A 16,722-nucleotide genomic window follows, 5' to 3' on the forward strand; every position below is an offset into this window, starting at 1 on the left:
TACATCAATAAAATAAAGAAAATTAATAGGGTTTAGATGGGTTTATATTGAGTCTAGGAGGGTTTATATAGGGTTTTTCAATTTTTTTTTGGGGTGAGGGATGATGGAAATACCCATCATACGGCTATGAAATGCTTAAAAAGCTAAAAATTAGGGTAAAGCCAAAAATAATAATTAAGGGGAAATATTATAATTTTATTTGTCAAAAATGAGTGTTTTGGCCGAAACAAGGACGAAACGAATGAATCAGAATGAAATTCTGGACGAAACGGAGTAGAGGATGTTTCTGTATTGTTTTCCGAACCGAAATGAAACATTTTGGCCAAAACGAAATCAAATCGATCACTTCGTCCCAATATACATGTTTTATTGATGGTGGATGATTGGTTTATATTTTAACATAAGAAATTGATATTTATGACATTGATTTCACCATCGATTGGTGAAATGAGTAAAAGAGAAAAATTACCTGAACAAGGTGGAAGAGATTCCCTAATACGAATAAAAGATTCAACCCCTAGTTGTTCTTCCCTGTGCATAAAATCACACAAAAACCATTATCGAATGAGAACACATAGACTAAGATTGATACAGAAGGTTTAAGTATAAATCCAAACCTCTGTTATCTCTCTCCATCTCTTACCTTCTGCAGAGAAGGTTGAGGGAGATTCGTTAAGATATGGTGCCCGAGCTTGGTATGTTTGCGGTGTGCATGTGGTGATGTTGGTGGGGTACGACGAAGGAACGTGGTCCATGAGTGATGAATAGGTGGGGGTGAGAGAAGGGCGAATAAATAGAGGATGCAAACAACTTTTCCACACACAGTAAATTTAAAAGCAGTAAGTAGATTTTCCTTCTCAAATATTACATTTACTATGGAGATAATGTTTAAATTAAAAACAGGACAGCATAGGATTCAAGAGAAGAGAGAGAGACAATATTAGTCTCAACATGTTTGAGTAGAGTTATGAGATAAAAATGTAAGAGAAATTGTCGTAACGGGTAGAGAAGAGGAGAGTGAAAGAAATAGAGAAAAACGGTAACGATAGATGGGAAGGGGGAGATAGAGATGTGGCTATTGATAGCAAGAAAATCTTAGAAAATCTTGCATAGCTGTAACGAATAATAAAAGATAGCGGATGATAAAGGCGTTTGTTCACTACAAGAAAAACACTAATTCGCGGTGAAAATTTAACGTCGCTAATATACTATCGCTGTAAATGTTATATAGCGACAATTTTTTTAATTGGTGGTGTTTTGAATATTTAGCGACAGATTAATTATAACCACCACTAGTTATATCTATTTAGCGACGGTGATTGAAGGGCACAGAATTCCTGAAAGATGACAGAGAGCTCAAGTCCAGTACAATCAAGAGGATTCAAGGAGATTAGAGGCCTTGATAAACCTAAATATTTATATATCTAATATAATAAACCCTCCACTAGGGCTATAAAAGTCTCAATTGTGACTTGAGATTTCTTGCATGAGTTACATGTTTAGGATAGACCAGACCAGTGGGGTCACCTCATAATGTTCTACAAAGAACAGGGATCTTGATTTCACATCCTTCTTAGTCATGCAAAAATATCACAAGATTGACTAGCACATGCGCTTGGTGATCAAGACCGTTATACCCACATGGTGACAAGATCTTAATAGTAGAGCGTTTGGAGAACATCTTTTTAATCATTCTTGATCAAAGGTCTAGGATAGTCCGATGAAATTAGGACCAAGTGCAATAGGCCCGACCGCAATGGCAAACAACATTTGTCAACCCGATCTATGATCTATCATTGTAAATTTTGCAATGGGCCCATCCGTACTTTGATTCGGATAAAAAATGTTTTTTCTCATATATCAATAGAACAAAATAACAATGATGGAACTGTTATTCTAAACATTACTTGAAAAATTCCATCGGATCTTGGGCATTGAAAACAAAGAAAAACTTGATTTTAACGAGATGGGTTTGATGTACCTTTCACCATGGCTTATGCTTGAAGGTGTGTAATCCGACGATGCTCGTAGCTTTTTCGAGCACAGCGAAGAGCCCATAAACGACCCTTTGATCTTCTCTTTCTTTGCACACCATTCGGTCTATGGGAAACCTTTCTTTGAGCAAACTCTCAATCTCTCAATTTCTCTCAAGTTCGTAGTAGTATAAAGTGGGACCAAGGGTCTCTTTTACAGGCAAAAGCTCCCATAGAGCTTTCCTAGTGTACCCAAATTCGTTTGGCAATTACACCCAAGATAGAAAGAGTAATTTGGGGTAACTCTCCTTATCCAAACGTTACTAAAGTTGATGATTTCTAATATGAAATGAAAGGTTGGTTGAATGCAAAGTCACAAGCCTATTTAGCAGCTCTAGATCATTCAACAATGTTTTGGAATTCCATTCCAAAAAGAAACTTTAATTTTGGAGACCCACATAAAGAGGGAAAACGTCCAACAGTCTCCCACTTGGCTTGCAAGAGCTTTGCACCTTTCTCATCAACCAACTTTACATATTCCATTCAATAAGTTATACCAATAACAGATCATGTGATCACGAAGTTAGGAAATTTACCAACAAGAATATGGTCTACTTTATTTCATTACCGACATTTTGCTTTCAAAATATCCATTCTATGTGCACAATACAAAGAATGGAAAAGCAGATAACTTTATTTCTCATGATCATGCTCAAAAGTGATCACATTACAATGTTTGTAACCTTAATGCAAACTCCCACCAATCAACGTAATCGGCCTTACCCACCAACCTTGTGTGCGCTTTATGCTCATTGATGTCCTCAAATGGTAAGCCCTTCGTTATTAGATTTGCTAACATAAGTGCGGTACTTATGTACTCAATAGATATTAACTAGTCCTAAATTATCTACCTCACAACAATATGTCAATACATCGACTCCTTACTTTATTTATCGTTCTTGGAAAAGTAAAATCGCAATAGAATTATCACAAGATATTCTCAGTAACTTGTTGATTATCAACATGGTAACACCCCGAGTCAGAATTTCGTAACTACAAGGCATAGCTTAAGGCCTTGTAATACAACACGAATTCCAAACCCAAGGTGAAAACAACTACTGAATTGACTGGTTGAGATTTACAGCTTACACAATGGATAACAATTGGAAAGAAATATCCCAACTGTAGGTCACTCATAACAAACTGTTTGGCCACACCACTTCCTATTTATCTGTCCCAACCTTCTTAAAACTTATAACTCCCCACATCGTAAACCAATCCCATCTCCTAATCAACCATTGACAAAAAATTCCCAAAATATGCTACCGATTCTTAGAAACTTATACTAAAAATTTTCAATATACGTCTCAAGTCTTTTTTTATAACAGCCCATCCAAGTTTAAACAGATTTTGGCCCAATTTTGAAAAAGACACCCATTACAAAGAAATAACTATAATTTGTGTGCGCATGGTGCTGGGTATTACATGAAGGGAGTTGCTAATGCGTTATTTTAGATCACTGAGATAAAAAAGAGTAACTAGCACATAATGTATATAAGAAATATTCCACAAAAATATAGAAGCAGAATTTCTTCTGGTATGCTCGGCTATTTCATGTAAAGACACTTGGATCCCTTGCCTGGTTCTTTACTCTTTGTTGTACACTTTACCTGATGAAACTTGAAAAAAAAAACAGAACCAATAATTCACATTGCATTCTTGGAATTTGTTTTTCAGGACTGTACTGATTCATCCAAGGCCGAGGATAATGTGAAAAAACTCCAGATGGAAGGACGATACCTCAGAGATGTCTGGTGATTCTTTGTTTCGAACACTATTTTTAGTGTGGTTCTCTGCAAAGCCTTCTTGCCAGAGCTTTGCCTCTATTTATTATCCTGTTCGACCTCTACCCTGTTAGTAGGCGTGACCAAAATTCATTATAAGGGGTTGATGGTGGCAAAAGAAAGGGATGAGTTTGCTCAAGAGTGGCTAATGAAGATGGGCAAATGTGGTGCGCACTTTCAAAGACAACGAAGTTCTAGTTTTGTAGTTTGTGCATTTCCTTGGGGTTCCAATATCAGATGGATAAATTTCAATAGTAGGACATTGTTAAATGAAAACTTTGGAATACATATGGTTGAAGTGCGAAGTTCCGTATTCGTATGTCAATATACATTGTATTCCAATAATCAGTTTTGCACCCACAATAGGTTCTCAAAAACAAATTGGGCCTATGGATGTCAAAAATCATCCATGTGGGTGGGACCAAGGGTGATAAGACAGTCATTGTCCTGAGAGTCATACACCTTGAAGAAATGATCCAAGACCTTTGATCTACCAGGACTTATTTAGGGTTTTTCTTCAAGAAAAGAAAAACCACCGGGCTTGTAGGCTTTTACTAGGCATGGGGATGTTTGGTTGGTATGATACCAAGAGCACCTAGGTAGGGGAATTTGTTGGGGGTTCCATGCAAAAGCATATCATCCCACATCTGAAAAATCAAATGGATGTGGATGGGTTATAAGGGAATGGGTATCCTCTTGCTCCCCTTAACGTCTAGCTTTTAGGGGTGAGTTCTTCCAAGTTAAATTCCCTAACAAATTAATGGTATCAGAGCCGCGGCATGGTGAACCCGGTGTGCCTTGGAGGACGGAAAAGTCCCTTGAGGAAGATCTCGGTAACACCGTTGTGCCTCCGAGGGCGGGAAAGTACCTCGGAGAAGATCTCGATAACCCATGTGCTTCCACGTGGAGGGGAAGATTGTTGGGGGTTCCATGCAAAAGCATATCATCCCACATCGAAAAAATCAAATTGATGTGGATGGGCACCCTTCCCTTAATTGCTAGCTTTTAAGGGTGAGTTCTACCCGGGTCCTAAATTCTATCGATAAACAGTTTGATCAATGGTCTTGATTTCACATAAAACAGGGAACGGGCCCAGGCATTGTAGCCTAGCTTTCTATCACACCTGCACATTTTAATTGAATGATTAGGGCCCAACATCTAATCGATAGAAACCACACGTGAAGAAGTGGGGTGGGATCAACGGTTAGGATCACCCTTCTACAATGAGGACCACCCGTTGCACAATGGAGATCGATGATCGTAACACGGATGGATCATTCATCATATTTGTTTTAACCATCAATTTATATGCTAGTGATGATTTAATTCGTTGGTTCAATCTAATCCTTAATCCATTCAAAACTAAAGGTAGGCCCCATTGCAATGATCACCGTCGATTGGGTATCTGTACCTTTTCATCCATTACGGATGATCCAGCTCTTCGAACGAGCATGATTAAAATTAACATCAACAAAATAAAGGTAAATGTTATCAGCACTACTGTATTTTGATGAGGGCACTCCTCACTTTTATTAAAAGTACGGAATGGCCCGCACCATAGGATGATCCAAACCGTCCATTAGATGGGCCACAACCTAAATAGGTTGCGCCCCAAAAATCATTTCCATAGGTTGATCCTAACCCTCCGATCTGAATGTTAGAAGGTTGATCCTAAACCTCCATAGATCGGAGGGTTAGGATCAACCTATGGAAATGTTTTTTGGGGCCCAACTTATTTAGGCTGTGGCCCATCTAATGGACGGTTTGGATCATCCTATGGTGCTAGCCATAGCGTACTTTTAATAAAGTGAGGAGTGCCCTCTTCAAAATACAGTAGTGCTGATAACATTTCCCAAAATAAAAATAGAAGAAAAAGCTTCATCATAAAGTTTAATAAATTCAACAGCTAAATAAAACCAGAATTAAAATACATTTGTAAAGTCTTAATACGAAAAGGAAAGATGGGTCTTCTAGATTCCAACAAGGAGAAGCCCATCAAGAGGAAGGAAGCTACTACTGAATCTTTTAGAGTCCAACAGGTGGAGGCCCAGTAATAGAGTGGGGAACTCTTATCCTACTCATTCTTTTGATATTTCCACGCGTATTATAACATGTGGGCCCCACCCCATTGGTATCTCCACTCACTCTCTTTCCTTTTGAAGCTGAAGTCTCTCCCATTCCGCGAATTCGAGTCTCAGCCTTTCCTTGCGAGCTTTTTTAGTTTCAGGTAGAGGAGGGGTTGATTCTGCTTGCGCCCGAGCCATATCCCTTTCGTGGCGAATTGTCTCTCTTTTGGAGAGACTGCTGGTCCATTGGAGAAAAGAGAGTTCCATTTCGCGCAGCGCAGTGTCCCTTCTGAACAGAGCATTCTCACGTTCCATAAGAGCAAATCGCTCTTGTTGTAGATTAAAGTTTTCACCCGGCAATGGGGATTGATCCCACAAGAGGTTCATGCGAGCCATGTCTCTTTCCAACTGAGCCATTTCTAGTTGGTGAGTCGACACCACCCTTTGGTACCGAACCCTATATCCCTTTGGGAGAGATATCGGGTCGATCGGAGTAGAGAGAGTTCCCCTTCGCGCAGAGCAGTATTCCTTCGAAACATAGCAGTCTCGCGTTCCATAAGAGGTTGAAGAGCGGGAATTTCTCGAATTGAGAAATTCCCACACTATCTTCTTATCGTTGTAAACAAGTTGAGCAAATGTAATCTTTCTGTAGACCCCTATGGCCACTACGAGAAAAATACAGATACCTCTTGAGTATTCATCAATCGTCACCAATCTCTCCCGAATGGTATTCCTTCTATTTGCCATCTCCTGCGTCCACTTGCTGGTTTGATTTCCTCCTTTTTTACCCGACTGCTTTGTGATGATGTAAACCCCCATTTCCAATAGGGACACGCCTCCTTTGGTATATGTATGAGGAAGAAGATTTTCTGTAATCTTGTATGATTTTCGTTAACAATAAGGAGTACTTATATAAAGCAATCAAGAGATAAATATGGTAAGTGATGAGGATAAGAGCAATGGATAGGTATTCCTAATAAGCTAAGTTGCCTCATATAAACAGGAGATAAATATGGTAAGTGATAAGGATAAGAAAAAAGGATAGGTATTCCTAATCAGCTAAGTTGCCTAATATAAATAATTACCTAATCTAGTACCTAATAATCCAATGGTCAGCTGTTATTGGATATGATATATTCTAACATCTTTTGATTAGTATAATTTTCAAGTCGATAGAGCTACTGAAAATGTAGCCCCGACATCTAATCGATATAAACCACAGATGAAGAAGTAGTGATTTAACGGTTAGGATCATCATTTCACAATGAGTACTATCCAATGGACAGTGGAGATCAATAATCATTACACAGACGGATCATTCCTCAATTTTGTTTTAATCTTTCATTTATAGGATGCCGATGATTAGATTCAGTCGTTCAATCCAATCCTTAACCCAATGGAAACTAAATGGCGCCATTGCAACGATAACCATTGACTGGATCTCTATACCTTGCCATCTCTATAATGGATTCTTTTAAGAGTCGAACTAGGAGCGGTCCTCGTTTTGATGTGTACTTAAAATATAAGGAAGTGATACATTCACCCCTTTTTTATTCGGGGCAGTCGCCTCTATTGTATTTATGACTATTCTTTTACACTCGAAGGGGCTGTCCCAAAACATGGGGCAAATATATCATTTCCCAAAAATATGTTACAGGCTCATTCATGGTGTGCTTCACTTGTTATTCCATATGCATGATTAGCCCACCTTTGATATATTGTACCCATAGTTATCATTCCATTTCGTTTTGGCGAGTGGAACAGAATGTTTTGGCTATTTTGGTATTTCGTTTCGGAATGGACGCTACAAGTGGAGAATTTTTTTCAATTGTTAGAAATAGTTTAAAAAATTTAAGAATATAAAAACAACTGCTAGAAAAATATAAGAATCTGTGATATGAACCAAATTTACTAAACGACACATTTATTACTTAAACATTAAATTTATCACAATACATCAATAAAATAAAGAAAATTAATAGGGTTTAGATTGAGTCTAGGAGGGTTTATATAGGGTTTTTCAATTTTTTTTTTTGGGGTGGGGGATGATGGAAATACCCATCATACGGCTATGAAATGGTTAAAAAGCTAAAAATTAGGGTAAAGCCAAAAATAATAATTAAAGGGAAATATTATAATTTTATTTGTCAAAAAATGAGTGTTTTGGCCGAAACAAGGAGGAATCAAATGAATCAGAATGAAATTCTGGACGAAACGGAGTAGACGATGTTTCTATATTGTTTTCCGAACCGAAATGAAACATTTTGGCCAAAATGAAATCAAATCGATCACTTCGTCCCAATATACATGTTTTATTGATGGTGGATGATTGGTTTATATTTTAACATAAGAAATTGATATTTATGACATTGATTTCACCATCGATTGGTGAAATGAGTAAAAGAGAAAAATTACCTGAACAAGGTGAAGAGATTCCCTAATATGAATAAAAGATTCAACCCCTAGTTGTTCTTTCCTGTGCATGAAATCACACATAAACCATTATCGAATGAGAACACATAGACTAAGATTGATACAGAAGGTTTAAGTATAAATCCAAACCTCTGATATCTCTCTCCATCTCTTACCTTCTGCAGAGAAGGTTGAGGGAGACTCGTTAAGATATGGTGTCCGAGCTTGGTATGTTTGCGGTGTGCATGTGGTGATGGTTGGTGGGGTATGACGAAGGAACGTGGTCCATGAATGATGAATAGGTGGGGGTGAGAGAAGGGCGAATAAATAGAGGATGTAAACAACTTTTCCACACACAGTAAATTTAAAAGCAGTAAGTAGATTTTCCTTGTCAAATATTACATTTACTATGGAGATACTGTTTAAATTAAAAACAGGACCGCATAGGATTCAAGAGAACAGAGAGAGACAATATTAGTCTCAACATGTTTGAGAAGAGTTATGAGATAAAAATGTACGAGAAATTGTCGTAACGGGGAGAGAAAAGGGGAGTGAAAGAAATAGAGAAAAACGGTAACAATAGATGGGAAGGGGGAGATACAGATGCGGCTACTGATAGCAAGAAAATCTTAGAAAATCTTGCATAGCTGTAACGAATAATAAAAGATAGCGGATGATAAAGGCGTTTGTTCACTACAAGAAAAACACTAATTCGTGGTGAAAATTTAACGTCGCTAATATAGTATCGCTGTAAATGTTATATAGCGACAATTTTTTTAATTGGTGGTGTTTTGAATATTTAGCGACCGATTATTTATAACCACCACTAGTTATATCTATTTAGCGACGCTGATTGAAGGGCACAAAATTCCTGAAAGATGACAGAGAGCTCAAGTCCAGTACAATCAAGAGGATTCAAGGAGATTAGAGGCCTTGATAAACCTACATATTTATATATCTAATATAATAAACCCTCCACTAGGGCTATAAAAGTCTCAATTGTGACTTGAGATTTCTTGCATGAGTTACATGTTTAGGATAGACCAGACCGGTGGGGTCACCTCATAATGTTCTACAAAGAACAGGGATCTTGATTTCACATCCTCCTTAGTCATGCAAAAATATCACAAGATTGACTAGCACATGCGCTTGGTGATCAAGACCGTTATACCCACATGGTGACAAGATCTTAATAGTAGAGCCTTTGGAGAACATCTTTTTAATCATTCTTGATCAAAGGCCTAGCATAGTCCGATGAAATTACGACCAAGTGCAATAGGCCCGACCGCAATGGCAAACAACATTTGTCAACCCGATCTATGATCTATCATTGTAAATTTTGCAATGGGCCCATCCGTACTTTAATTCGGATGCAAAACGTTTTTTCTCATATATCAATAGAACAAAATAACAATGATGGAACTGTTATTCTAAACATTACTTGAAAAATTCCATCGGATCTTGGGCATTGAAAACAGAGAAAAACTTGATTTTAACGAGATGGGTTTGATGTACCTTTCACCATGGCTTATGCTTGAAGGTGTGTAATCCGACGATGCTCATAGCTTTTTCGAGCACAGCGAAGAGCCCATAAACGACCCTTTGATCTTCTCTTTCTTTGCACACCACTCTGTCTATGTGAAGCCTTTCTTTGAGCAAACTCTCAATCTCTCGATTTCTCTCAAGTTCGTAGTAGTATAAAGTGGGACCAAGGGTCTCTTTTATAGGCAAAAGCTCCCATAGAGCTTTCCTAGCGTACCCAAATTCGTTTGGCAATTACACCCAAGATAGAAAGAGTAATTTTGGGTAACTCTCCTTATCCAAACGTTACTAAAGTTGATGGTTTCTAATATGAAATGAAAGGTTGGTTGAATGGAAAGCCACAAGCCTATTTAGCAGCTCTAGATCATTCAACAATGTTCTGGAATTCCATTCCAAAAAGAAACTTTAATTTTGGAGACCCACATAAAGAGGGAAAACGTCCAACAGTCTCCCACTTGGCTTGCAAGAGCTTTGCACCTTTCTCATCAACCAACTTTACATATTCCATTCAATAAGTTATACCAATAACAGATCATGTGATCGTTGGATTATATTATCCAATAACCTTCCTATGGTCACGAATTTAGGAAATTTACCAACAAGAATATGGTCCACTTTATTTCATTACCGACATTTTGCTTTCAAAATATCCATTCTATGTGCACAAGGAAAGCTCTATGATAATCAACAAGTTACTGAGAATATTCTCAGTAACTTGTTGATTATCATAGAACTCCCACCAATCAACGTAATAGGCCTTACCCACCAACCTTGTGCGCGCTTTCTGGTCATTGATGTCCTCAAATGGTAAGCCCTTCGTTATTAGATCTGCTAACATAAGTGCGGTACTTATGTACTCAATAGACATTAACTGGTCATAAATTATCTACCTCACAACAATATGTCAACACATCGACTCCTTACTTTATTTGTCGTTCTTAGAAAAGTAAAATCGCAATAGAATTATCACAAGATATTCTCAGTAACTTGTTGATTATCAACAAGGTAACACCCAAGATATTCTCACAAGATATTCTTAGTAACTTGTTGATTATCATAGAGCTTTCCTAGTGTACCCTAATTCGCTTGGCAATTACACCCAAGATAGAAAGAGTAATTTGGGGTAACTCTCCTTATTTAAACGTTACTAAAGTTGATGGTTTCTAATATGAAATGAAAGGTTGGTTGAATGCAAAGCCACAAGCCTATTTAGCAGCTCTAGATCATTCAACAATGTTCTGGAATTCCATTCCAAAAAGAAACTTTAATTCTGGGGACCCACATAAAGACGGAAAACGTCCAACAGTCTCCCACTTGGCTTGCAAGAGCTTTGCACCTTTCTCATCAACCAACTTTACATTCCATTCAATAAGTTATACGAATAACAGATCATGTGATCGTTGGATTATATTATCCAATAACCTTCCTATGGTCACGAAGTTAGGAAATTTACCAACAAGAATATGGTCCACTTTATTTCATTACCGATATTTTGCTTTCAAAATACCCATTCTATGTGTACAATACAGATAATGGAAAAGCAGATAACTTTATTTCTCATGATCAAGCTCAAAAGTGATCACATTACAATGTCTCTAACCTTTATGCAAACTCCCACCAATCAACGTAATAGGCCTTACCCACCAACCTTGTGCGCGCTTTCTGGTCATTGATGTCCTCAAATGGTAAGCCCTTCGTTATTAGATCTGCTAACATAAGTGCTGTACTTATGTACTCAATAGACATTAACTGGTCATAAATTATCTATCTCACAACAATATGTCAACACATCGACTCCTTACTCCTAACATAAAATATATATGTTAGGATCACCCTTCTACACTGAGGACCACCCGTTGCACAATGGAGATCGATGATCGTAACACGGATGGATCATTCATCGTATTTGTTTTAACCATCAATTTATATACTAGTGATGATTTAATTCGTTGGTTCAATCCAATCCTTAATCCATTGAAAACTAAAGGTAGGCCCCATTGCAATGATCACCGTCGATTGGGTATCTGTACCTTTTCATCCATTACGGATGATCCAGCTCTTCGAACGAGCATGATTAAAATTAACATCAACAAAATAAAGGTAAATGTTATCAGCACTGCTGTATTTTGATGAGGGCACTCCTCACTTTTATTAAAAGTACGGTATGGCCCGCACCATAGGATGATCCAAACCGTCCATTAGATGGGCCACAACCTAAATAGGTTGCGCCCCAAAAATCATTTCCATAGGTTGATCCTAACCCTCCGATCTGAATGTTAGAGGGTTGATCGTAAACCTCCATAGATCGGAGGGTTAGGATCAACCTATGGAAATGATTTTTGGGGCCCAACTTATTTAGGCTGTGGCCCATCTAATGGACGGTTTGGATCATCCTATGGTGCTAGCCATAACGTACTTTTAATAAAGTGAGGAGTGCCCTCTTCAAAATACAGTAGTGCGGATAACATTTCCCAAAATAAAAATAGAAGAAAAAGCTTCATCATAAAGTTTAATAAATTCAACCTCTAAATAAAACCAGAATTAAAATACATTTGTAAAGTCTTAATAGGAAAAGGAAAGATGGGTCTTCTAGATTCCAACAAGGAGAAGCCCATCAAGAGGAAGGAAGCTACTACTGAATCCTTTAGAGTCCAACAGGTGGAGGCCCACTAATAGAGTGGGGAACTCTTATCTTACTCATTCTTTTGATATTTCCACGCCTATTATAACATGTGGGCCCCACCCCATTGGTATCTCCACTCACTCTCTTTCCTTTTGAAGCTGAAGTCTCTCCCATTCCGCGAATTCGAGTCTCAGCCTTTCCTTGCGGGCTTTTTTAGTTTCAGGTAGAGGAGGGGTTGATTCTGCTTGCGCCCGAGCCATATCCCTTTCGTGGCGAATTGTCTCTCTTTGGGAGAGACTGCTAGTCCATTGGAGAAAAGAGAGTTCCATTTGGCGCAGCGCAGTGTCCCTTCTGAACAGAGCATTCTCACGTTCCATAAGAGCAAATCGCTCTTGTTGTAGATTAGAGTTTTCACCCAGCAATGGGGATTGATCCCACAAGAGGTTCATGCGAGCCATGTCCCTTTCCAAATGAGCCATTTCTACTTGGTGAGTCGACACCACCCTTTGGTATTGAGCCCTCTCCCTTTCCAGCCGAGCCCTCTCCCTTTCCAGCATAGTCCTTTCCACCAAAGGATCCATTTGAGCCCGTGCGAGTAGTTGCAAACAAATTACACTCAGTAAAGGAGTTGAAAGATGAGACAGAGAGAGAGAGAGAGAGTTCAGTTTGATTTTACTACTATAGGCCGCACTTCAAAGGATGATCTAAACCATTCATTTTTGGGCCACAACTTAATAGGCTATTTGCTTATGGGGGCCAGCGATGACCCTGTGCTCGAATGGCTTAGAACAAACCAGGGTGTGATTAACCCGACCCGTCCCGTCCTGCTAGGGTGTTACTCAGTAAAGAAAATGGTTATGCCTTTTCCATCACCAATTGATTTTGGGAAACTTAGTAGCGCTATGATCCTACGTAGGCTATACCCCATAAATTATCTCCATGTTCTAACCCTTATCTAATGAGGCCATCTATAGATCGGAGGCTTAAGGTCATCCTAGGGAAATGATTTTCATACAGTTTGGATCATCCTGAAGTGGTCCCACAGTATTTTTTAAAAATATTGGACTTCACATGCAAACATGTACGGCAAGGTATACATCCTACAGTTGGTTTGAGTCACTTGATAAATCAAGTATAGACTCTCCCAATATGACATACTTGTGAAATGAAATGCATTGTAGGCCTGTCCTTGGTGGATCTTGACGTGAACTTAAAATCTAAGGAAGTGATATATATTCACCCCTTTTTCTTTTTTTCCCGGGACAGCCGCGTCTAGCGTATTTATGGCTTATTTATGACTATTATTTTATACTAGAAGGGGCTGTCCCAAGTAAAAAAACAAGGGATTTAATATATCATTTCCCCAAAATATATCACGGGCCCACTCATGGCTCATCTTTGGTTTGCATCTCGTTTTGGTCAGACATTTCGTTTTGGAAAAGCTGTTGTAATTGGAGAAATATTTTTAATTGTTAAAAATTTCAAAAATTCTAAAAAAATGAAAAATTGCGAAAGATATAAGAAGTATCGTATGAACCAAATTTAGCTAAAAAAAATAAAAATGCATTCTAGTACTTTAGTATTAAATTTTGGGAAATGATATCAACACCCCAAAGTTTTTATAAGATGAGCGAAACATCTTCTCGTTTAGTATTTAAAGGGCTGTCAGAAAAATATTACAGTTCACAAAAAGCACTTACAACTTACAAGCCCTTTAAATGCTAAACGGCAAGATGCTTCGTGCATATTATAAAAACGTTGGGGTGTTAATATCATTTCCCTAGATTTAGGGGAGTGATAAATCGACCCCCTATGTGTCTTTCTCTCTCTAACCCAGAGGCGAGATAAAGAGACATAGGGGGTCGATTTAAGATATTTGAGGGTCGATTGCTTATGATACATAAATAAAAGAAAGAAAATTAATAGGGTTTAGAGGAGTTTATATAGAGTTTATGTGAGTTTATATAGGGTTTTCATGTTTTGGGAGGAAAAATGATGTAAAATACACATCAAAAGGCTATAAAACGGTTAAAAGCCTAAAAAAAGTGTAAAACAAAAAAAAAAGAAATGTTACAGGGGCAAAACTATAATGGTTTTTTTTTTTTTTTTTTTTTAAATGTGTGTTTATGGCCGAAACAGGGACAAAACGGAACGAAACAGAATGAATTTCTAGTGAAATGATTAATAAAGAAACATCATTTAAGCTCGGTAGGAGATTCTATAATACATATAAAAGATTCAATGCCTAGTTGTTCTTTTATATGTTCCAAATCACACAAAAACTATAATCGAAAGAGAACATGCAGACCAAGAATAATGCAAAAGCTTAAGTATATATTCAAACCTCTGTTATCTCTCTCTAACGCTTAACTTTTGCAGAGAAGGCCGTGGCGTGGGTATGTGGTGAGGGGGGGGGGGGGGGGGGGGTGGGGGGAGAGAGAGAGAGAGAGAGAGAGAGAGAGAGAGAGAGAATGAATAGGTGGGGGCGAGAGAAGGGCGAATAAATAGACGATGCAAACAACTTTTCCGCACACAGTAAATTTAAAAGTGGTAAGTAGTTTTTCACTAAGGAATATTACATTTGTTATGGAGACAATGTGTAAATTAAAAAGTGACCGTGTGGGATTCAAGAAAAGCGAGAGGCAACAATAGTTTCAACATGTTTAAGAAGAATTTGAGAGAGAAAAGTACAAGAAATTACCATAATGAGTAGAGAGGAGCGGAGTAAGAAATAGAAAAAACGGTAAATGAGAGAGAGAGAGAGAGAGGCGGCTATTGATAGCAAGAAAATCTTAAAAAATCTTGTATATCTACAAAGAATAATAAAAGATAACAGGTGATAAATGCGTTCGTTGAATACAAGAAATACATTAATTCGCGATGAAAAATTATCCGTCGCTAATATTCCGTCGCTATAAATATTATATAGCGATGGTTTTTTCAAACATTAGTGTTTTAGAGTATTTAGTGACGGAATAATTATGTCCGTCACTAGTTATTGTTGGAAATGTAGGGATATAGATTCTATTATCTTTCTCAGGCAACAAAGATATTTAGGGCTAGGAATGCCAAATTTCTTAAGGACAATGACGTTAGTGGAGCGAGCAGCCTCAAAGCTTTGAACTTAATTAAGGAGATGCAGGTTCGGGATTTTATACTTGCACAGTAGATGGTTGTGCCTCTTGACTTGTCTCAAGTCCATCATTAGTTGGCAAAGAGGTAACATTACTGATACCCTCAAGGGTAAGGAGACCGGCTATTCCACCTAACTAACAGGTGTACATACAAGAAATTGACTATGAAGCTAACACTAATGATGACCCGATCTCATTTTCACGAGCCATGAGTAAAATTGCTACGACTTGGTATGATTCCATGGAAGATGAGATGGATTATATGGTCAATAATCAAGTTTGGGATCTCATTGAATTACCAGAGGTAATCAAAACCATTGGATGCAAATGGGTTTACAAGGTTAAAAGAAACTCATCTGGTAATATCAAGTGGTATAAGCAAGACTTGTGGCCAAGGGATTTTCTCAATGTAAAGACACAGATTACCATGAGACCTTCTCTCCAGTTTCTAAGAAGGACTCATTCAGGATAATCAAGAGGATCTTGATGAGGAAGTTTATATAGATCAAGCCGAAGGGTTCACATCGGATAAAGGAAAGCACTTGGTAAGCAAATTAAGGAAAACTATGTATGGGCTAAAACAACATCCTGCCAATGGGATATTAAATTTCATGATGTGATATCCTCATTCGGATTTACAGAGAACATCATGGATCAATGTATAATACCTTAAGGTTAGTGGGAAGAAATTTATATTTTTTGTCCTATTTATAGATGGCATTTTGCTAGCTAGTAATGATTTAGGATTACTACAGGAGATAAAAACAGTTTCTTACTAAGAATTTTGATATGATGAATGTGAGTTGAGCATATTATGTTATAGGCATAGAGATTCACAGAAATAAGTCTCAAGGACTTTTAGACCATCTCAGAAGGCCTGCATTAACAAAATTCCCGAGAAATTTTAGGTGTAAGACTTCTCGCCTAGTGTAGCCCCTATACCGAAGGGTGATAAATTTCAAGTAAAACAATGTCCGAGGAACGTATTAGTAAGGAATGAGATGAGGAAAATTCCATACGCATCTGCGGTTGGTAGTCTGATGTATGCCCGAGTCTGCACAAGCCCAGCTATCGAATTTATAGTCGGGATGTTACTCAAATACTAGAGTGATCTAGGGATAGAGTCTA

General features: G+C 37.9%; 1 long non-coding RNA gene across 2 annotated transcripts; it reads right to left on the reverse strand.

Moving 5' to 3' along the window:
* Window positions 1–3,386: 3,386 nt before the first annotated feature.
* LOC143876270 (uncharacterized) lies at window positions 3,387–14,820 on the reverse strand. Of its 2 annotated transcripts, none has more exons than XR_013250342.1 (3): window positions 14,805–14,820; window positions 8,299–8,359; window positions 3,387–3,884 (listed from the first exon to the last, which is right to left on the reverse strand). It is a non-coding gene; the product is annotated as an uncharacterized LOC143876270 (long non-coding RNA). The 2 variants fall into 2 exon arrangements; XR_013250341.1 differs by lacking the exon at window positions 14,805–14,820 and adding an exon at window positions 8,446–8,578.
* Window positions 14,821–16,722: the final 1,902 nt, after the last annotated feature.

Source organism: Tasmannia lanceolata, unplaced genomic scaffold (assembly GCF_043159265.1).
Source record: "Tasmannia lanceolata isolate RefF3 unplaced genomic scaffold, GAP_Taslan_0.1 ptg000004l, whole genome shotgun sequence".
Classification (NCBI taxonomy): Eukaryota; Viridiplantae; Streptophyta; class Magnoliopsida; order Canellales; family Winteraceae; genus Tasmannia; species Tasmannia lanceolata.